Source organism: Lygodium microphyllum, chromosome 1 (genome assembly GCF_053477565.2).
Source record: "Lygodium microphyllum isolate KBCC chromosome 1, Lygodium_microphyllum_v1.1.10, whole genome shotgun sequence".
NCBI classification, from domain to species: domain Eukaryota; kingdom Viridiplantae; phylum Streptophyta; class Polypodiopsida; order Schizaeales; family Lygodiaceae; genus Lygodium; species Lygodium microphyllum.
Genome location: NC_141135.1, coordinates 89,992,576 through 90,015,344, shown reverse-complemented (window position 1 = coordinate 90,015,344; position 22,769 = coordinate 89,992,576). Strand labels below are relative to the sequence as shown.

At 42.6% G+C, this 22,769-nt stretch overlaps 2 non-coding genes across 2 annotated transcripts; both read right to left on the bottom strand.

The window, feature by feature from the left end:
* Positions 1-21,980: 21,980 nt before the first annotated feature.
* Positions 21,981-22,054, bottom strand: TRNAV-CAC (transfer RNA valine (anticodon CAC)). The gene has a single exon. It is a non-coding gene; the product is annotated as a tRNA-Val (tRNA).
* Positions 22,055-22,117: 63 nt separating this feature from the next.
* Positions 22,118-22,189, bottom strand: TRNAP-UGG (transfer RNA proline (anticodon UGG)). The gene has a single exon. It is a non-coding gene; the product is annotated as a tRNA-Pro (tRNA).
* Between the last annotated feature and the right edge of the window lie 580 nt (positions 22,190-22,769).

Sequence of the window (22,769 nt, the reverse complement as noted above, 5' to 3'; positions counted from 1 at the left end):
GTTGTAAACTACATACAGAAGCATCCATGATGCCAACTTCGTTGACTTCTATGACTCTATATCTTCCTCTGGCTTGAGATCATGGAAGATAGTGCAAAACATTTTCTCTCTATGTTTTCTCTTTATCTCTTGGGTGTATTGGAAGAACAAATCGTGTTCCACTCGAATGTTATAGTAGTCCTCCCAACTCAAAAGCAATCTCTTTCCGCCGTCTTGCAACATGGCCCAAAAGGTCTCTTATCTTACCCAACTTCAAAATGGTGCATTTCCATATGCTCGAATCAAAGACATGTTGTTTAATACCAATTAGTCAAACTTATGATACATGTAATTTAGATGAACAAGAATAACCTACGTTCAAGCATGCCCATCAACATTTGAATTTACTTGTCAGAACTCTCCATGGTCTTCAATATCCTTACGCGATCTACCTTGTTTAGCTTTGAGGATGCCAATGTGTATACTCTCTCCTCATTCAATACACCACCTATCTGGGAGCCCCACTCCAAGCATGAGACAGTTCTGCATTGACAAAGACATTGTTACTTTGGACAAATGTAGTATAAGTACATATAGATGGTAGATACAAAGAGATAGCAACTTATTGATACCACTTCTCTCCGAGACTGGGGTCTGCAACCCTTAGCAAACATCAAGTTTTCTTGATGAGCTTTTCATTGATACTATAGTATGCCTCACCCCACTTGGTTCTAAACTCAAAGTCGGAGAGTTGTGTCTATTTATATTCGATCGGTTGCACTGACATATCATACTCGTCCTAGACTTGGTAATTAGGGACAACATCATTGTAGTAGGAAAAAATGCATCAGGAAAAACATTGTTAAGATAGCTTGAAGAACTACCTAACTTCCACATAACGTGGGCCAATGAAATTGTAATATATTAAAAGGGATTTTTTTTAAAAAAAATCACGTTCACGGCGGCGTGTCGAGCAGGAGCTTGTGAGGTGGAATGGAGGAGCCAGCAAGCTCCTCGCTGGAGCTTGCTTGGCTCCCTTGCCATGCATGATGATAGGTAAGGGGGGAGGGATTCTCTCCCCCCTATAAAAAAATAAGAAGGAAGGAGGGAGGGGGATATACGTGAGGATGAGGGGAGCAGGCTGTTGCCGTGAGAGGGAGGAATTTCGCCTATGAAGGAAGGAGAGGGGGACACACTCGCCGTGCTGGCCGACTGGGGCGGAGGATCACGACGCCATGGAGGGAGGGAGGAGCCGCTGCCATTCCGCAGTCGACTAATGGTCCTCTCACCCCCCCCTTTGACTTTCTGGAAGCTTGGAAGCTTCCAAAGGGGGGTCATCTTAGCCCCCATTCCCCTTGGCCTTTAAACCCCTCTTTACCCTTCGGGTTTTAAAACCCCTTATGCCCCCTTTCACCCCCCTTCTTGTGCCTCACCAAATTCTCCCTACTGTCAAGATTGTGGGAGAGAAGGAAGGAGTCTCACTTGTAGCTTTCTTGCATGCACAATGGGGGAATACACACAAGGGTGGAGGCTGAAAACAGTTTTCCTCTTCTTAGTTGTGTAAGCCAAAAAGAACTCTAGTACAAGGAAATAGAAGAACCCTATATATGGGTCTCAAACCAAACTCAACTAACTAAGGTGGCATACTAACTGAGCCATGAACTAGAGTAGATAAGGATAGCTATCATGTAGCTATTATTCATGGGCGGTGTACCAACCGCATCTGCAACTAACACGTCAGTGACATAAATGCACAACGGTCACCCTGGCATATCACGAGTGGAGCTCGATATCTCAACACTCCCCCTCGAGCTCAATCCCAATTCCTGCACACCAAGCAGGTCTCTGAACTTGCGCAGCTTCTCTGCGCCCAATGCCTTCGTGAATATGTCAGCTACCTGATCCTCTGTGCTGACATAAACTAGATCAATAAGACCTAGTAAAACCCTCTCCCGAACATAGTGATAATGCACCGCAATGTGCTTTGTTCTAGCATGATAGACTGGGTTATTTGCCAAGTGTATACTGCTCATGTTGTCACAATAAATGACAACTGGCTCATCTGTAGACTGATGCATATCATAAAGTAGCTTATGCAACCAAGCTACCTCACATGCAGCCATTGCTGCACCCCTGTACTCAGCCTCTGTGCTCGACAAGGCAACTGTAGGCTGTTTCTTGCTGCTCCAAGTGACTGCAGCACTCCCAAAAGAGAACACATATCCACTGGTAGATTGTCTATCAGAAATACTACCAGCCCAATTAGCATCAGTATATCCATGCAGCTGTATCTGAATCCCAGTCTCATAAAATAGACTTACCAGTCCAACAACATAGCTCAGATCTGGCCTGGTAATAGTCATATAAATCAAACTTCCTACTATGCGTCTGTACATAGTAGGGTCTTCTAGAAGCTCACTTGCATCTGTGCTCAGCTTCGCATTCTGCTCCAAAGGAACTAAAATAGGCTTATAGCCTGTCATCCCACATTTGGACAGCATGTCCAATCCATACTGCCTCTGCAAGAGCTGTATCCCACTTGGTGATCTAATCACCTCAATGCTCAAGAAATAATGTAACTCTCCCAAATCCTTCATCTCAAACTTCTGCTTCAATAGCATTTTCACATGAAGGATATCTTCATCACTGTCACCTGTCATAATCAAATCATCAACATAAATGACAAGTAGCATAATACCTTTCTCTGTTTTTCTCACATAAAGTGAGAAATCGGCCTTAGAAATCTGAAAGCCAATAGTGACAAGATACTGTCCTATCTTGTCAGACCATGCTCTAGGTGCTTGCTTCGAGCCATACAAGACTTTCTTCAACCTGCAAACAAACTTAGGATGAACATCATGCACATAACCTGGTGGCTGCTCCATATAGACCTCTTCTTGCAAATCACCATGCAAGAAGGCATTCTTTACATCCATCTGATGTAAAGACCATCCCTTTGATGCAGCCATAGCAATGACTGCTCTTACGGTTGCCATCCTTGCAACTGGACTGAATGTTTCTTCATAGTCAATGCCATATGTTTGTGCGTACCCCTTGACTACTAATCTTGCCTTGTATCTGTTCACAGAACCATCTGCATTGTGCTTCACCTTATAAACCCACTTACAGCCAATTGCATTCTTACCTTTAGGCAAAGGTACCAATTCCCATGTAGCATTTGCTTCCAAGGCATCCATTTCTTCATCCATGGCTTTCTCCCATTTTTCTTTTTCCATGGCTTGCTCAAAAGAAGTGGGTTCTAGTTCCTGTATCACTTTGACCATATATGCATAGTGAATGGTTGTAAATCCATCATATTTCAGCCTATTCACAGGATACCTAGCTCTCATAGACCTGCGCAAAGTAGGTTCACTCCCAGGTGCTCTCAAAACATCCCTGGTCTTCCTTACTCCAGGTGTAACAATAGAAGGAATACCCAACTCATCATCAATGCTCTGTTCTGAGCCACTGGATTCACCATCCACATAAGAATGACCTGCATTCACATCAAACATGGGCTGATCAACCTTCTCTTTTCCTTTTCATGATACCTGCATACCACTATCTGCATTACTTTGAGAAGATTCTCCTGATCTCAATCTGCCTGTCCATGGCAAAGAATGTGAACCACTGCTAGAGGACGCTCCAGGTCCACTAATATTTTGTGACTGCTGCTGTGAATTCTGTGCAGCATTACCATTTTGTGCATCTACATCATCAATCACATTTACTGGTTTATACCAGCTACTCATCTCATCAAAAAGAACATCTCTGCTCACTGTAAACTTACGAGTAGAAGGGTTGTAGCATCTATACCCTTTTGCTGCAGAGAGTAACCAATAAAGATGCACTTGTTAGCTTTTGGATCCAACTTGGATCTCAACTCATCTGGCACATGTACATAGGCAATGCAACCAAAAATTTTCAAATGAGAAATATCTGGTTTCCTACCAGTATACCTCTCCTCTGGAGTCATTCCATGTATTGCTGCAGTGGGAGTCCTGTTCATTATGTAGACTGCTGTAGCAACTGCTTCAGCCCAATAAAAATCTAGCAAGTCTTTTTCATTGAGCATGGCACGAGATACCTCTCCAATATGCCTGTTTTTTCTTTCTGCAATTCCATTTTGTTGTGGGGTATGACTACATGAATATTGCTGCTTTATGCCATGCTCCTACAGGAACCTTGCAAACTCATTTGAGAGGTACTTTCCCCCTCCATCTGACCTTAGGCATTTTATTTGCAGATCTGTTTCTTTTTCAGCCATAGCTTTAAGAGTTTTGAAATGCCCAAAAACTTCACTTTTCTTTTTCATAAAATACACCCAAACTTTTCTGCTATAGTCATCAATAAAAGTGACAAAATAATCATAGCCTCCAAGAGATGCAGCTTTAGTAGTCCACACATCAGAGTGGATTAATTCCAATGGCTTCTCACTCTCTTGAACATGTCTAGGAAATGGTTTCCTTGCCTGTTTTCTAAATTGGCAAGCTTCACATACCTTATGCATTTCTGCAACCTTGAATTTAGGCAATCCTGCAACAATATTTTGGGCCTGCATTAATTTAAGTCGCTGTACATTAACATGACCAATGCGTTTATGCCAGATATCAATATCTGCAACTACACTGGTCCCATGTGCAAACATTGCTGCACTCAATTCAGACATGTCTGCATCCAACGTAAACATTTTGCCCTTCTTCTTTCCTTTTGCTATCAAGTGACCTTTATTTTTCATATCCTCAACAAAGCATCCATGAGGATTAAATCTGACCTGCAAGCCCTGCTCAACCATTTGACCAACAAAAACCAAATCCTTAGTGATATTCGGGACATGAAATACATCGAACAGGTATTTCTTTTTTCCATCCTGCATAGACAAAGGAATTTTTCCAATCTGCACAATAGGATGTGCAGTATCATCATCAGTCTCCACAAATCCTGGTTTTTCCATTTTCCTTGCATCCTCCATCCATTCTGCATGACCTGTCATGTGGTTTGATGCACCTGAGTCAACATACCATACATCATTGCTTTCTTTTGCACTTGTCACAGAATTGTTCATGTGCTGCACCATAAACAAATGCTCATTTCTGTCATCACCCTGCCTACTAGAAGATGCATAATTCCCTTGTTGCAGTTTTCCATTCGTAGAAGACTCTGAAACACCCTTTCGAATTTCCCTGACTTCCAAGGAGGGAGCCTTCCAAAAACTACTATCGACAAGCGGTGCAAGGAAGCGACAGTGGAATTCCTAGGAGGAGTTGTAGAGCTGCTTCCACGTTCGAAAAACTACAATTGCGATGCCTCCTAAGAAAGTCCAAGGCATAGCCACGGGAGGGTCATCTCCCGGTATCCATGTGGATATCTCACCCCAAAACCAGGTTTTTCTTCTTGGCTTTAATTCGGTTTTAAGTCGATCATGCAAAGAGAAATTGTTAGGGATAGGATATATTTGTCCGAGTTATTTGTAATGAAGGAGTTTATCTTATTTGAATGAATGATAATGTATAGAACTTAGTTTCCTTCGAATTGCATCAAGCATTATAAATTACGAGCAAGATTATCCATTTACTATGGTAGTATATTTTAGTTAAATCCTAAAGGTATAGAAATTATATCTTACACCATTAGTCTTATTCCTTTCGCAACAAATCATTGTAAATGATAAAATTCATGAAAGGTTTCTTTCATTGCTCAAATTACTAGGAAGTTATCATTGCTAATTGCACATCTTAGCAAGGGAAATGTTTGTTATTTGGCATGAGTTCATCTGCAAGGAAAAAGGAAGTTTAAATTGAACTGTATTGATTGAAAAGTAAATTGTCACAAGGATAGCAAAACCGTGACAAGACAATTAATATTACCTTCCAAAAGATATCCAAACCAATCTAAACATAGAAATATTCATACCCTAAGCACTTGACTACTTTCCTTATTGTAGGGTCAAAAAATTTCGTAAAGATAAAGAACTAGGGCTGTCCCCGAGATCCTTAAAAAGAAAACCTAGGCCTGACATACGTCAGCTTAAAGGATCTAAAACGGATTATTCCATCGCAGGACTTGTGCAGCAAGTACGAAATCATTTAGTCTTGTGATTGATTCACAAGGAGAAAGGGTTAAAATAAAACCTCAACAAGGATGGCAGATCCCTGCTCAAGTTATCTTGCAAAAGGATGTATTTTTGGATATCCTTCTAAATAAGAAAAGTTGTAAACCGGAAACTAGCATATCTAAGGAACTTTAGGGTTGACCAAGTTGGGTTAATAAGGTCCACCCTACACCAGAATGTAAAGGATCTTGCCAATTTACAAGACACCTTGGGAACGAGTGCTGATACACTCAAAAGGAAAGAACACTTCCTTAGTAGTTTGCCAAACAACACAGTTGATTAATGGAAATGTTTGTGCTTGCTAGAGATTTTAGGACTTTGTTTGAATTATGAATTACAAATTAAATGAGTACCTATACTTCAGGTTAAAGGCCTGAAGGAAGAGGCAGTTTCAGTTACCCCCGACTACCTGCCTAACCCTAACCAAGGGGGTTGTTCACCGCGTCGGGAATGTGGACCGAACCCGCCGCGAGAGGCCTCTCTGTTGAGCTCTACTTGGAGTAGGAGGACGCTTGGGTGCCAGGGGGGGCTCTGGCCGTAAATCCCTCGCCTTCCGGGTCCTGCACAAGAGGTTAACGTGACTCGGGATTGGATCTCGAGGCCCGCATACTAGTTTACGGGCGGAAGCTTGGAATAGTGATCCCTAGGGATTACTGGATAGCCTTCAGCGGATTATGGACAAGCCAACGGGCGGAACTCCTTGTATTTCAAAGATAAAATGATGAAATGTTTTTTTTTTATAGCTTGCTTGATATTGTTTTTCTATGTCACATGATAAGATTACGTGAAGGAACCAGTGCTAAACAGGATTAATTAAAGAAGCTGATTGTTATATGTCAAATTAATGTGTTAGATAATTACATAACTAAAACAAACCGAGGAAAGTGTGGAGGATGGGTCATGGGTCCGTCCTACGGTTGGGTGGTCCCGGTTAGTCGGAAACTTTTCTCAAAAATCTCGAAGAACAGCGGGATGATCATCATCATCAAAACGAATAACGAGAGCGATGACCTAGAGTTACGTCTTACCCGATTTACGCTGTTTTAGGGGAACGGAATGGGACTATGCCTTATGGCAGAGAGGTTGAGCCTTGCATCCCTCTTGTTTCCCATTCTCCTTGAACCAAGTGCAGCGTGAATCCGCTTCGGACCTGGCATTTCTACATAAAGAAGTTCGCTCGGGTCTGACGCTAGTTGCTGTTAGCTAATGACCAATCAAGAAAACCCTAATTCCGGTCGATCCTAAGTGGGAACGGCCAGGATACTTTCGCTACGTGGCAGACGCGGGAAGACCTAGATCGCAAAACTCGTAACATTCCATGGGAGTGCCGGGCGGAGTTTTCTAGACATCCTTTCCGATGGACTGCTAAGACGTGTCCTGGATGATACTAGTGGACACATTACAGTTGGTATCAAAGCCGACCAACAACGGAATTGTTTTTATGAGATCTCAATAAAATGAAGTAAAGAAATTGTTGCTGTCCAAACATTTTCTCACCTTCAATGCTGTCTTGCAGAATTATGAAGCGTGGAACAAGTTTTTGGTATTTCGGGTCATGTTTATGACTGCAATGCATTCTCCCCTTTATAGACAAAGAATTGGGATGATGAACATCCTGGAGCAGATTTATAATCCATCACCTTTATACATAGAACGAAGATGGACGGGGTCTTCAGGAATCTATTATATAGCTGCCCACCGGTTTGCTTATCTATAGACCAACCTAAAGAGGATCAAGTGGTTGGAAGACTTGAAAGTCGTAAAGCTGTTCATTTTTGTGGAAGCTCACGTAAATTTGACTTTACATATTCAAGGTCGGAGGGTTGAAATGAACTCATATGTATATGAGGAAGTAACCCGTGTAATCCCAGCCGACAAGATTAAAGTGTTGGGCCACCATGAGAAGTATGGATTCCAACGGAAAGGGTATCCTGAACTTCCAATGAACTATCGATTCCTAAAGATCCATGACCCAAAACCCTACTATTACACAGTTCCTGTAGACAAATGCAATACAACATTGTTCTCCCCAAACTGAATGTAATGATTGGCTTATCATCACACGAAACGTTGTATTCAAAAAGGCTATGCCCATGTAAATACAAATAAAGACTTCTTTTTATCAATATCTAGCTGTGCATAAGAGTTGTTAAAAAGTTAAGTAGCTACATTGTTTACGAGATAGTTGAACTAAAAATGAAAGATAAGCTAACGTCGATTATCATATAATAACGTTAAGAAAACTTTTATCCAGGCACAACCCCAGGTACATGTTCCAAATTCACCTCCTACATCAAGTACTGCTGTGACCCAGGAGAAGAAGTTCCTCCTCAAGCAGATAAATCCGCCTGAGTTTGACGGGAGAGGCAGATTGGTCCAAGCTGATGCTGAAATTTGGATTGAATCCATGGAGGATTACTTTGAAGCAGCTAGTACTACACCTACCAATCAGGCCATGCTCGCCAAGTTAAAGCTCACCGGCGAAGCCAGACTTTGGTGGAAGCAATGGTGCAGGGATCAAGGGATTTCAGAGGGGTCCGTTACCTGGGAGAAGTTGAAGAAAGCCGTGCAGGGAAGATATTTACCACCTGCATATCGTACGCAGAAAATGAATGAGTTCTACGAGCTAAAACAGCTAGGACTCACTCTTAACGCATACTACTCTAAATTCGTCTCACTTTTAAAGTATGCGCCACAGATGGACATGACGCAGCAGGTGTCCAAATTTTGTGCGGGCTTAAATCCACCTGTAAATACCCATCTTGAATCTATGCGTCCATCAGATCTTCAGGATGCACTCATTCGAGCAGCGCCTATAATTCAGGAGGTGCAAGCTAGACCAAGGGGTAACAAAACTTGGTCCTATAGTGACCCGAACAGAGGAGCATTCAGACCTCAAATGAAGAGAGTTCAAGGTCATAATCAGGGACAAAGGAAGAAAGCAAGGACAAATAACGTCAACAACTTTGTTCCTACTCAAAGTAATGGCCGAAACCTCCGTTGTTTCCACTGCAACGAACCTGGTCACTTCAAGAGGCAATGTCCCAAGCTCAGCGAAGGACATCGTCAAACGCCTTTCCAAGGTGCAGGCAACGGTCAAGGAGCCATTACCCGTGGAAGAGGAAGAACTGCTTGCATTGCCAATAGGCAAAGATGCAAAGAAGAAGAAGAGGAAGATCCGACTATGGAAGCTGAATTCGAAAAAGCAACAGTCCATGCCGCTTTACACAAGAAAGGGCTGAATCGCCAGTTCTCGGTGATTCGGACACCGTCGGACTATCAAGGTAAAGGTTTCAAAACCTTGATTGATTGTGGCAGTACACATTCCTTTATCTCACCAGCATATGCAAAAATTTTAGGAATAACCACAGTAGAAGCACCTACCCTGCTTGTGGAGTTGGCAAACTGTCGTGAGGTAACTTGTACCAGGCAAACTGCTAAGGTGGAATTCTTTCTGGGAGGAAAGAAGACTTCAGTCAAATTCAAAGTCATGAATTTAGGTATCCATGAGTGTCTACTCGAGATGGATTAAGCCCAACGACGCCCACATCCACTGTGGAAAGGGTCAAGTTTCCTTTCGAAACTCTGAAAGGGAATTTGTCACAACTCAAGGTGAGGCAGGAGTGCCAAAAATCCAATTAGCCAAAGTATCTTGGATCATAAAAGGAGTCAGAAAAGGATTACCCGTTTACCTGATCAAACTCAACAAGTTAGATCAAAAGCAAGAGTCTCATGAAGGACCTTCTTGGCTAAAGGAATACGCTGACGTATTCCCTGAGGAATTGATTGAACTTCCGCCTCAAAGAGAAGTAGGTCATGAGATTAGGCTAGTGCCTAGAGCTGCACCAATTGCAAAGAGACCTTATAGAATGTCCATACCGAAAGCAATTGAGTTGAAGGAACAACTCAAGCAACTGTTAGATCAGGGTTACATCCGGCCTAGCAACTCACCGTGGGAAGCTCCAGTACTATTCCAGAAAAAGAAAGATGGGACACTTCGACTATGTATTGATTACCGAGGGTTGAATCAATCAACAGTCAAGAACAAGTATCCTATTCCTAGAATAGATGAGCTTCTTGATCGTCTTCAAGGTGCAAAGATCTTCTCCAAGATTGATCTCAGGTTAGGTTACTATTAGATAAGGATCAAGGAAGAAGATATTCCAAAGACGGCCTTCAATACAAGATATGGACACTTTGAGTTCCTGGTTATGTCATTTGGGCTTACAAATGCACCTGCCACCTTCAATAGATTAATGCAAGATATCTTTAGACCATATCTTGATGATTTCGTACTTGTCTTCTTTGATGACACTTTAGTCTATTCTTAACAGGAAGAAGATCATGAACCTCAACTTCGGATTGTCCTTGAGACAATGAGGTCTCATAAGCTGTATGCAAAAATGAAGTGTGCATTCTTCAAGTGTCAGATTGAATATCTGGGATTCATAGTATCATCAAAAGGAATATCAGTAGACCCATCCAAGGTAAAAGATGTGCTTGAATGGCCAATACCAGTATCTGTCAAAGAGATACGTAGCTTTCTTGGATTGATAGGATGGTATAGGGTCTTCATAAAAAACTATGCTTTGATTGCAGCACCTCTTACAGACTTACTAAAGAAGTAGACTTCCATTACATGGTCAACTTCCGAACAAAATAGCTTCGACAAATTGAAGCAAAGTTTGGTATTAGCACCTATTCTAAAACTTCCTGACCTCAATAAGGAGTTCGAGGTAGTAACTAATGCTAGCATTCTTGCCTTGGGGTGTGTACTTATGCAGAAAGGTCATCCAGTAGCATACTCTTCAAGAAAATTGAAGAGTCATAAAAAGAATTATGCCACGCATGATCTGGAATTACTAGCTGTCATCCATGCTCTAAAGATTTGGAGACACTACCTGTTGGGTAACAAGTTTACTCTAGTAACCGATCATAAGAGTCTCAAATGGATTTTTACCCAGAATGAGCTCAACATGAGGCAACGTCGGTGGATTGAAGTAATGGAGGAATATGATTTTGAAATCAAGTACCGACCAGGGAAGGAGAATGTAGTTGCTGATGCACTCAGTCGCAAGGCATTTCTAAATTCCCTAATCTTGCAGAATCCATCAACGGCCAGATCTCTGGCTACAAAAGTATCTATGCCAAACAACCCTATACTTGAACTAGCTAGAGAGGAAGCATGCCATGATTTGGCCTACCAAACAATGATAAAGGAAATATTTACCAAGAAGCAAAATCAGAAGTTGCAAGCTAAGTATCAGGAATTTTCCATTGATAATGGACTTGTCTACTACAGAACAAGGCTGTGTATACCAGCAAGCCACTCACTTAAGCAAAAGATATTATGGGAAGCTCATGATTCTCCTTTCGCAGAACATCTTGGCTATGCTAAGACTCTTAATGCAGTTAGGAAGAGCTATCATTGGGAGAGGCTTAAAGGTGATGTTCTCAAATATGTCACTGAGTGTTTGTCTTGCCAACGTATCAAAGCCGAACATGTCATGATGCTAGGGAAACTGCAACCGCTTGACATTCCCCAAATGAAATGGGAATTCATCAGTATGGATTTTGTTGTGGGCCTACCCCAAGTCCAAGGAGGATACAATTCCATTATGGTTGTGGTTGACATGCTTACCAAGGTTGCACACCTGATTCCAGTAAAGAAAAACTATAAAGCCTCCAACATTGCAAGATTGTTTATCGAGGAGATATTCAAGCTACATGGGTTACCTAGAAGGATCATTAGTGATCGAGATTCTCTCTTCACATCACACTTCTAGAGAGCTATCTTTGAAGCTATTGGGACTCAACTCTGTTTTAGCACTGCTTACCATCCCCAAACGGATGGCCAAACAGAGCGAGTAAATCAAATCATCGAAGATATGCTTAGGGCATACTGCTGTCGAGAGCTGAAGAGGTGGATTCAATACTTTCCATTGGTTGAATTTGCCTACAATGCTTCTTACCAGCAGAGCATTCTCATGACTCCTTTCCAGGCATTGTATGGTCATGATTGTCGAAGTCCCCTAAACTTTTCTGATCCAACCCTAAGAGTTGAAGTGTCAAGACAGATGTTGGAAGACATGGATGATCAAATAAAGTCAATAAGACAAGACATACAAGCGGCCAAGGATAGACAAAAGGCATATGCAGATTTGAAACGTCAAGAAAGAGTCTTCGAAGAAGGAGACATGGTCTTCATTCGTGTATGCCCTAAAAAGAGTTCTCTATCCCTAGGAGAATGCAAGAAGCTAAGTCCAAGGTATTGTGGGCCGTATAAAATCCTCAAATGCCTAGGACCCAATGCTTATAGATTGCAACTCCCTGAGAACCTAAAGGTTCACAATGTATTCCATATCAGCCTATTGAAAAAATATGTACCCAATCCTAATCATGTACTTGATGACCAACAAATTGTAATGCCTAGTCAAGGAGTCCTTGAACTAAGGCTGGATAGGATCTTAGATGTTAGGGAGAGACAGTTAAGATCTAGAACCTTAAGAGAATGCCTCGTCCAGTGGAAAGATTGTTCCGAAGAGGATGCCACCTGGGTAGATGAAGGCACTCTCATCCATCAGTATCCCCAGTTTATCTCGAGATGAGGACATCTCGATTCTTCTAAGGGGGAGAGAATGTAATATATTAAAAGGGAAAATTAAAAAAAAAATTTGCCTTCACGGCGGCGTGTTGAGCAGGAGCTTGTGAGGTGGAATGGAGGAGCCAGCAAGCTCCTCGCTGGAGCTTGCTTGGCTCCCTTGCCATGCATGATGACAAGTAAGGGCGGAGGGATTCTCTCCCCCCCTATAAAAAAATAAGAAGCAAGGAGGGAGGGGGATATACTGAGGACAAGGGGAGCAGGCTGCTACCGTGAGAGGGAGGAATTTCACCTGTGAAGGAAGGAGAGGGGGGCGCACTCGCCGCGCTGGCCGACTGGGGAGGAGGATCACGACTCCATGGAGGGAGGGAGGAGCCGCTACCGTTCCGCAGTCAACTAATGGTCCTCTCACCCCCCCCCCTTTGACTTTCTCGAAGCTTGGAAGCTTCCAAAGGGGGGGTCATCTTAGCCCCCATTCCCCTTGGCCTTTAAACCCCTTTTCACCCTTCGGGTTTTAAAACCCCTTAAGCCCCCTTTTACCCCCCTTCTTGTGCCTCACTAAATTCTCCCTACTATCCCCCCCCTGTGTTTTAAAGGGTTATAAGCCCCTTTTTCCCCTATAAAGGGTGGCTTAAAGGTCCTACTATTACACCCCCCGTGTTTTTTTTTTTAAAGCCACTTAGCCCCTTTCCTTAAGTTTTTTTTTTTGTATTTTATAAATCCTCAACCACACCCCCCTGTGTATTAACCCTTAAACCCCTAACCCTTGGCTTGGGAACCACCCCTCTTTCCTCCGTATTTATACCTTCCCTAGCCTCCCCTTGTGGCGTATTGAAACCCCCTTTTAAGTTTGACTTAAGGGTCCTTCGACCTTATTTATAACCTTTACGGTTACTATATCCCCTTAGAAGTTCTCTCCTGCACCTTGTGTTTTTTCCATCCCTTTTCGTTTCTCGTTTGAGGGAATCATTAAAAGACCATTAAGCCTTCCCCATGGCTTCAATGGGTCTTAATCGTAGAAGACTCTGAAACACCCTTTCGAATTTCCCTGACTTCCAAGGAGGGAGCCTTCCAAAAACTACTATCGACAAGCGGTTCAAGGAAGCGATGGTGGAATTCCTAGGAGGAGTTGTAGAGCTGCTTCCACATTCGAAAAACTACAATTGCGATGCCTCCTAAGAAATTCCAAGGCGTAGCCGCAGGAGGGTCATCTCTCGGTATCCATGTGGATATCTCACCCCAAAACCAGGTTTTTCTTCTTGGCTTTAATTCGGTTTTAAGTCGATCATGCAAAGAGAAATTGTTAGGGATAGGATATATTTGTCCAAGTTATTTGTAATGAAGGAGTTTAGCTTATTTGAATGAATGATAATGTATAGAACTTAGTTTCCTTCGAATTGCATCAAGCATTATAAATTATGAGCAAGATTATCCATTTACTATGGTAGTATATTTTAGTTAAATCCTAAAGGTATAGAAATTATATCTTGCACCATTAGTCTTATTCCTTTCGCAACAAATCATTATAAATGATTAAATTCATGAAAGGTTTCTTTCGTTGCTCAAATTACTAGGAAGTTATCATTGCTAATTGCACATCTTAGCAAGGGAAATGTTTGTTATTTGGCATGAGTTCATCTGCAAGGAAAAAGGAAGTTTAAATTGAACTGTATTGACTGAAAAGTAATTATCACAAGGATAGCAAAACCGTGATAAGACGATTAATATTACCTTCCAAAAGATATCCAAACCAATCTAAACATAGAAATATTCATACCCTAAGCACTTGACTACTTTTCTTATTGTAGGGTCAAAAAATTTCGTAAAGATAAAGAACGAGCTGTCCCCGAGATCCTTAAAAAGAAACCCTAGGCCGTCAGCTTAAAGGATCTAAAACGGATTATTCCATTGCAGGACTTGCACAGCAAGTACGAAATCATTTAGTCTTGTGATTGATTCACAAGGAGAAAGGGTTTTAAAAAAACCTCAACAAGGATGGCAGATCCCTACGCAAGTTATCTTGCAAAAGGATGTATTTTTGGATATCCTTCTAAATAAGGAAAGTTGTAAACCGGAAACTAGCATATCTAAGGAAATTTAGGGTTGACCAAGTTGGGTTAATAAGGTATGCCCTACACCAGAATGTAAAGGATCTTGCCAATTTACAAGACACCTTGGGAACGAGTGCTGATACACTCAAAAGGAAAGAACACTTCCTTAGCAATTTGCCAAACAACACAATTGATTAATGGAAATGTTTGTGCTTGCTAGAGATTTTAGGGCTCTGTTTGAATTATGAATTACAAATTAAATGAGTACCTATACTTCAGGTTAAAGGCCTGAAGGAAGAGGCAGTTTCAGTTACCCCCGACTACCTGCCTAACCCTAACCAAGGGGGTTGTTCACCGCGTAGGGAATGTGGACCGAACCCGCCGCGAGAGGTCTCTCCGTTGAGCTCTACTTGGAGTAGGAGGACGCTTAGGTGCCAGGGGAGGCTCTGGCCGTAAATCCCTCGCCTTCCGGGTCCTGCACAAGAGGTTAACGTGACTCAGGATTGGATCTCGAGGCCCACATACTAGTTTACGGGCGGAAGCTTGGAATAGTGATCCCTGGGGATTACTGGATAGCCTTCGGCGGATTATGGACAACCCAACGGGCGGAACTCCTTGTATTTCAAAGATAAAATGATGAAATGTTTTTTTTAAAAAAAACTTGCTTGATATTGTTTTTCTATGTCACGTGATAAGATTACGTGAAGGAACCAGTGCTTAACAGGATTAATTAAAGAATCTGATTGTTATATGTCAAATTAATGTGTTAGATAATTACATAACTAAAACAAACCGAGGAAAGTGCGGAGGATGGGCCATGGGTCCGTCCTATGGTTGGGTGGTCCCGGTTAGCCAGGAACTTTTCTCAAAAATCTCGAAGAACAGCGGGATGATCATCATCATCAAAACGAATAACGAGAGTGATGACCTAGAGTTACGTCTTACCCGATTTACGCTGTTTTAGGGGAACGGAATGGGACTATGCCTTATGGCAGAGAGGTTAAGCCTTGCATCCCTCTTGTTTCCCATTCTCCTTGAACCAAGTGCAGCGTGAATCCGCTTCGGACCTAGCGTTTCTGCGTAAAGTAGTTCACTCGGGTCTGAGCTAGTTGCTGTTAGCTAATGACCAATCAGGAAAACCCGAATTCCAGTCGATCCTAAGTGGGAACGGCCAGGATACTTCCGCTACGTAGCAGATGCGGGAAGACCTAGATCGCAAAACCCGTAACATTCCATGAGAGTGCCGGGCGGAGTTTTCTAGACATTCTTTCCAATGGACTGCTAAGATGTGTCTTGGATGATACTAGTGGACGCGTTACATCAATCAATGGTGCCTTGTACCATGCAGGAATGGGCACCAACTTTCTGTGCGCTTGCACCCATGCCTTTGCCTCATCAATTATCTTGTCAAAAATATTTGCCTGGTTTGCCTACCCTAGCATCCTTGCTTCACAAACAAGGTCTGGATACGAGGTATGGATAACCCCCTTTTGTGCCAGCCTGTGTACATTCTATATTAGGATCTCATGAATACAGTCCATTGCATACCTATTGGTATGAGAAATAGCTGATAAAATCTCCCCCTCTGCCACACTTGTCACTTTAACAAGGCGACAATTAACGCGCACATGTTGTCTCGCATTATTTGGAAAGGCTATTGTTTACAAACAATCAATTATGTTAAGGATGATGTAAGAAACAAACACATTGTAGAATATTAAGGTCCTACGGTTTAGGGCCACTCACATGTATGTATCTCGTTCATCCATGCTATGAGACAATCCCAAACATAAAACATGCAATTTGACAAAAGGACCCAATCAGTGCCGCTAATTTCTACCTCGAAGTCCTCATGCTTCTTTAGCCAATGGGGATCCCACTCTATTCTAATCATATCATCAACCTCCTTACACTAGTGTCTTGGAGTTTCTAATGACACTATAAATATACCCATCCCTCTAACATACCCATTGCTAAAAAAGGTTTTTGAGAGTTGCTTGTACCTTGATATCACTTGTCTAATTGTAGGAATGGAAACCAATTGACATAATGGGATGGGTGGCAAAGGGGTGGATGCCATGCAGGTAAACTTGGTGCCACCATATCGACTGTTGGAATGTTAGCTATTGGTCTTGGAAACCTTTGATGCTTCTATTGTAAGGATCCCCCCCCCCCCCCATCCTGCTCTCCAAGTGTGAGTGTGTAGTGTATTATGTGATGTCAGCAAGGCCAACATTAAGATTATTTATTCATCAAGGCACACATAACCATGAGGTGCAAAGAGGCACATGTAGAGCTAATGTCAAAGAGGTGCGAAAGACCGTAGAGAAAATGGTAAGAGACTTTAGTGCAGCTGGACCTCGACACCTACAAATGACTGTGGCTAGAAGGCTAGTGATGGTTGCCTTGGTTCTTAAGCAAGGTGTCTCCATATCCGATACTGAACTCTCGACGATGCTCAAGGAACTGCAAGCACTCATTCAAAGGAACATGTAACATATTATTCCATTCACAACACATTTTAAAATATCTTTAAAAGGCCATGCATATGAAGATCAATATTTTGTGTATGTAAGTTCAAACAAACGGTCCATATAGCATGCACTGAGACTGATTAGGGAATGGAATCTTGTCTTTTAAAGTTAAAGAAATGTTGTGCATACAGATTTCTCCATGGTAGTCTATTTCGTGGGACAAGCCATTGACAATGATAGTAGGTGCTTTATATTCAAAATCTCAACAACTGGGCCAGCCTTAGGGGTTGACTTAGTGAATCATGTGTGAAGGAATGGCACTCAGGACCTACGCAATAGTTGGATATTCTTTGACCACGTGCATCACATTAATGATTGGACCAGCATGGTAGCACATGAGTATGACCCAAGGTAATTTCTCTTACCCTATTCTACTGTCACAACACTAACTTAAGCAACATAGTTTTCCTTACTCTCCCATTCCTTCTTTTGTTTCTGTAGTGTACAAGAGCTGATGACTCTGGTAATATGTGAGATGAAAGAAGAGGATACAGATGCACAAGGTCTTTTTTGGACAAAGATGAATGAGGTGATGGAGAAGTGTGGACACCCAAGCACTGATTTTTGAGGATTCATGGTAGATGAGGCAGCTGCCAATTGGGAGAGCCATCTGCACATTGTTCAATGGTGGTCCATCAAACAAGGTAATGCAAGAAAGGGAGAGATCTTTCTTATTTGATTGGGAACAAAGTCTCCAAATACACACATCACAGTATGTGCACAAGAGTTTTCAATATGAGTATAAGCACTTGTGCCGCATGTGGAGTTGTGCAGTCATGAAAGATAATGCAACAATGCAATATCGATTCATTCGAGCTTGGTGGGCCTTAGGAAAAGTTGTGGATTGCAATATACCAACAATGGATTATTGGCTTAGTTGGTGGCATATTAGATATCCATGTTAGAGGGGCAGCACATTGTCAGGGTAAGACTAGTTCGTAATAGTAGGATGTGACATGTGGTGTATTTGTTTTCTCACACTCCATACCTTCTTGTGCTATATTTTTATCCAGGTGGTGGAGGACATTGCTCATATACCAACCACAAACTTGGTAGAGCCAATGCATGCAAGTTGGTTGGCAAGGGAGGGATTCAAGGGATCTATCAGCTTGTACGATCCATGTGTCAGTGATTTGGCCAACACTCTACTACAGAGCACAAAATGACATGCATTCATTGGTGGAAAGTTTCATGGTGCAGGACCGAGTGTAGAGAAGCTTTTGAGTCGACTACAACAAGGAATTAGTCTCACACCTTGAGCAACTGTAATGATGGTTGAGGAGGTGGCAAGAGGAACTAAATTGCATAAACATCCTGATTTTCAAGGGGACAATGTAACTGTAGTAAGAAAACGCAAGGTTGATGGGAAAGTGAGGTCCGAGGAAGCCAACGCCCCTCACATGCCTGAGTATGTGACCGAAAACATACCTAGAAGAAAGGGTACAAGAAAACTAAACTTTGAGGACCCTTTTCCTTACGACCAATTAAGGGCAGTACCACCAAATTGTTCAGAGGAAATGGTGATGGAAGTAGTCCTTCATGACACCGTTTGGGCTATAAGAAGGATTCTAGCTCCTCATAGTCGTGTACAATGTCAAGGATAGTTGAGAGCTAGAGAGGGAAAATGAAAAAAACCTATTAAAAATACATCACATGGGGTGCCTGCACCTTCATTTTGGGGCATCATGGAGTGGTCTAGCTCAAGAGGAGAAGCTAGTAATCAACATGGAATGCGGTGCCGGTTCATGTAGTTTTGTAATGATAGTGTGGACCATACATGGAATATTTGTTCTTCCATTCAACATGCATTGCCCAAGGTTCCACAGTATGGTCAGTGGCACGAGGCAATAATTTGACCGTAGAAGAAATCCACATGTTGGAGAGTGGTGGGTTTGTTTTACAAAAGGCGACACAAGAGGCGGATGTTAACGAGGGCTCGTGTAGATATTGAAGAGGTGTTTCACAAGCTGCAAGGAAAATGATAGACTTAGCATTGGCTCTAGATGCAACTGTGAAGGGACACATAGTGGTGAATGCCTTGAAGCATAAGGTTTTCAAACTAGAGACAGCTAACTCAAGTGTCATGCATGAGTGTTATTATGTGTACATTGTGAAGAATCCAACATGTAATTGTCGGGATTTCATGGACAATGCCACAGAAGGAAAGGTGTATTTGGCATGCAAGCACCTATACTATGTGTACCTCCGAGTGTTTGGCATGGATGCAAATGCCAACATGTTTATACACCAACCCACACTCACTGAAGAAAACTTGCACATTGTATTTGGAAGTAGAAGAACTTTTCCAACACCACCTATATAGTGACCAACAATGCAATGCCAACACTACCTCTTAGCACAACCACATTTTGATTTTGTTGAGAAGTCACCGTTATAGAATCCATTTGGATGGAAAGCCTTTGGTGAACTTGTCTCTCTTAATTTGACAAGAAAAAGCACGTTTCCCAAAGTTAACACAATATAAATGTACATTTGGATTGCTTGTGTGAATTGTCTTGTATCATATTTGTTGGGGAGAGGAGGGGAAGGGAGAGAGAGAGGGGGGGAGGGAGCCATCAATGCATTGAAATTAAAGTTCTAAAAACACCGAGTGGCTACCCAAGCATTTACATTATGAGAGAGAGAGAGAGAGAGAGAGAGAGAGAGAGAGAGGAGAGAGATGTTTAGGATTTAAGAGAAGCGTTTGTTACAACACATGCCATAATCTGATGTGAGGCATTATGATACAATGTGGACTAATCACATGCATGAGAGAGAGAAAGTGGGAGAGGGAGGAAGATAAACATGGAGAGTGAGTGAGCGACTAAGATTTATATACGTATATATATATATATATATACACGTATGTGTGTATATATATAGAGAGAGAGGTGAGAGGGAGAGAGAGAGAGAATAATGGTAGTGGTGGTGGCAATCGTGCAGGTGGTGAGGATAATGGTAGTGGTGGTGGAGATGGCAATAGTATTGGTAGCGGCCACAGAGATGGTGGTAGTGGTGGTGGAGGTAGCGTGGTGGTGGTGGCAGCAGTGGTGATAGTGATGGCAATGGCGGTGGCAATGGTGGTGGAGATTAAAAAAATCAAGGGGTGGAATAAGTGAACTATGTGGAATAACGAATGGAGGTTGCCTAGAGAAGCTCGCTCAAAAGCTCGCTTCTCGCACGCACTCGAAAGTTGCACACGCAAAAATAAGCTCTCTATTTAAATGTACACATTATATACATTAGGATTTGGTTCAAGGGTTTACCTTCACGAGAGCTCTTTCCACTAAGCTCATGACACGTTCTTTTCCCTTTTACATGCACTTTGGCTTTGGTAGGCACATTCACAAAAATAAATAGAGATTAAGTTATTGCAGGTCCTCTAAGCGTAGCTTCGAGTGATAATACAATTTGCACTTAGAGCAAGCTCGACTTTCACTAGATGTTTACAATAAACAAATTGTAATGAGTTGGAAGTATTGCACGAGCACCTTATCGATATCATGCGATGCCTAAATTAGCACGCTGAGCTCTTTAAAATTTGATCACACGACGACCCAAAGAATGCGATTCTGGCACCCTTTTATCTTTTCCAATCGTTCTTGCGTCCGCTTCAAATGCTCAGCAACACTCTTATCTTGTGAGGGTTAATAATCATGATGATAGACATAGAGTGTGCACATTATTTTGCAACACGCACTTTGTAGAATATGCTTTTAGTGTGAAGGATCTTGTAAAATTCGCTCCAGTAGCAAGAAGACTAAATTAGCCTACCTACTATCATACATTTATTGTCAGCATTGTGTATGTTGATGTGTCTTTATATTCAGCCTACCTAGAAAGGATATAGATATCTGCATTTGATTTTCTTGGCCCAGATAGACTAATTTGAAATTGTAAATTTGTAAAGCCAAATGCCATTATAACAACCATACTAGCCAATGCTCCTTTTTCTAATAAGTCCCAATGATGTTGACGATAAGGTTCTCGGGTTGTTTGTGTGAGTATATATATTGGGGGGAATTCGAGGTCTTGAAAGAGCCCTACAAGGGGAGTTTGACCAAAACATTCATGCATGAGATGGGGGACACGATAGATTTTGTACGGATGAATTCCAGAACCTGACATCGATTGCATGCTCTTCAAGAGCTTTCTGAATTTCATTCAAATTTTTTGTCGATAAGATGCCCATATGAGAACATTAGAACTTACATGCGCACTATTTGAGAGCGCTCACTATAAGACCAAAGCTCCTTGAAAACCTTTTAACTCCAAGATAGAGCATGCTTGCAATCTCGATGTTCAAGACAACCGAGACAAAGCCCACGCAGTTTCGGGAACTTGTTTGGAAGAGGAAGCCCATCCACAAGACGGTACACTTCCCAAGTCTTTGTCGTGGAAGACGCCGACCATGTAAGCCAGCTGATTACTTGAACGGGAACTGTGAAGGGGTAGCGCAACTGTCCACCCAATGTGAGTAGGGCTCGGGAGTTTGGAAGGCAGGAGTATCTGGCACAAAAGCTCTCGTGTTTCCAATCAATTCCCCCGCGCGTGCATGCGCGGTGGCAAAAGCGATCGGTCAAATGTCCGGACCCGGATTCGAACCGGAGACCTCTAGTGTGTGAGACTAGCGTGATAACCGACTACACTTCCAATCAATTCCCCCGCGCGTGCATGCGCGGTGGCAAAAGCGATCGGTCAAATGTCCGGACCCGGATTCGAACCGGAGACCTCTAGTGTGTGAGACTAGCGTGATAACCGACTACACCATCCGGACGTGAGAGAAGAGCTCCGAACGTCTCGCGTGGCTGCGAGGCGCCAGAAGTGATGATCAGATGGGGGGGCGTTGCGAGAATCGAACTCGCGGCCTCTCGCACCCAAAGCGAGAATCATACCACTAGACCAAACGCCCTCAGATGCCAAGATGCCAAGCTTGCCATCTGCAGGCTCTGGTCACATGGGAACCAACAGCGCACAAACTCGGAAATATAGTGCACCTGCCCGCGTTCCCAAGTGCACGGAAGAGACCGTGGACTTTCAGAAATTCGGGCCTCTGAGCGAGCCCCAGATGGCAGAGACTCCAGAGGGAAACAAGCGATATGACATGAGCTCACACAAACCCAACGGGGTCCCTACGCACCCCGTCCGAGTGTAAATGTACACGTCCAACGATGTAATTTTTTATACGTATCCTACGACCGAGTTTAGTCGAGACTATATGGATGGCTCTCATCAGGAGTAGGAGTCGTCTATATCACAGGTGGATGGTAGCATTTTAATACACACCTGCCACTTACGATTCGCCTCAGAGCATAGAGCGTTTTGCAGTGGGAACCATGCATGCGCCGCATGGCAGCAATGTCATGACATTCGTAGTAGCAAGTTGCAGCAAGAAAATGTTGCAGCGTCCTCGAGACAAAATGGGCCGGATAAAAATGAGCAGTGCCTAGAGTCAGTGTAAAGGGATATATCAAAGAGAAATGGAGGGCTTA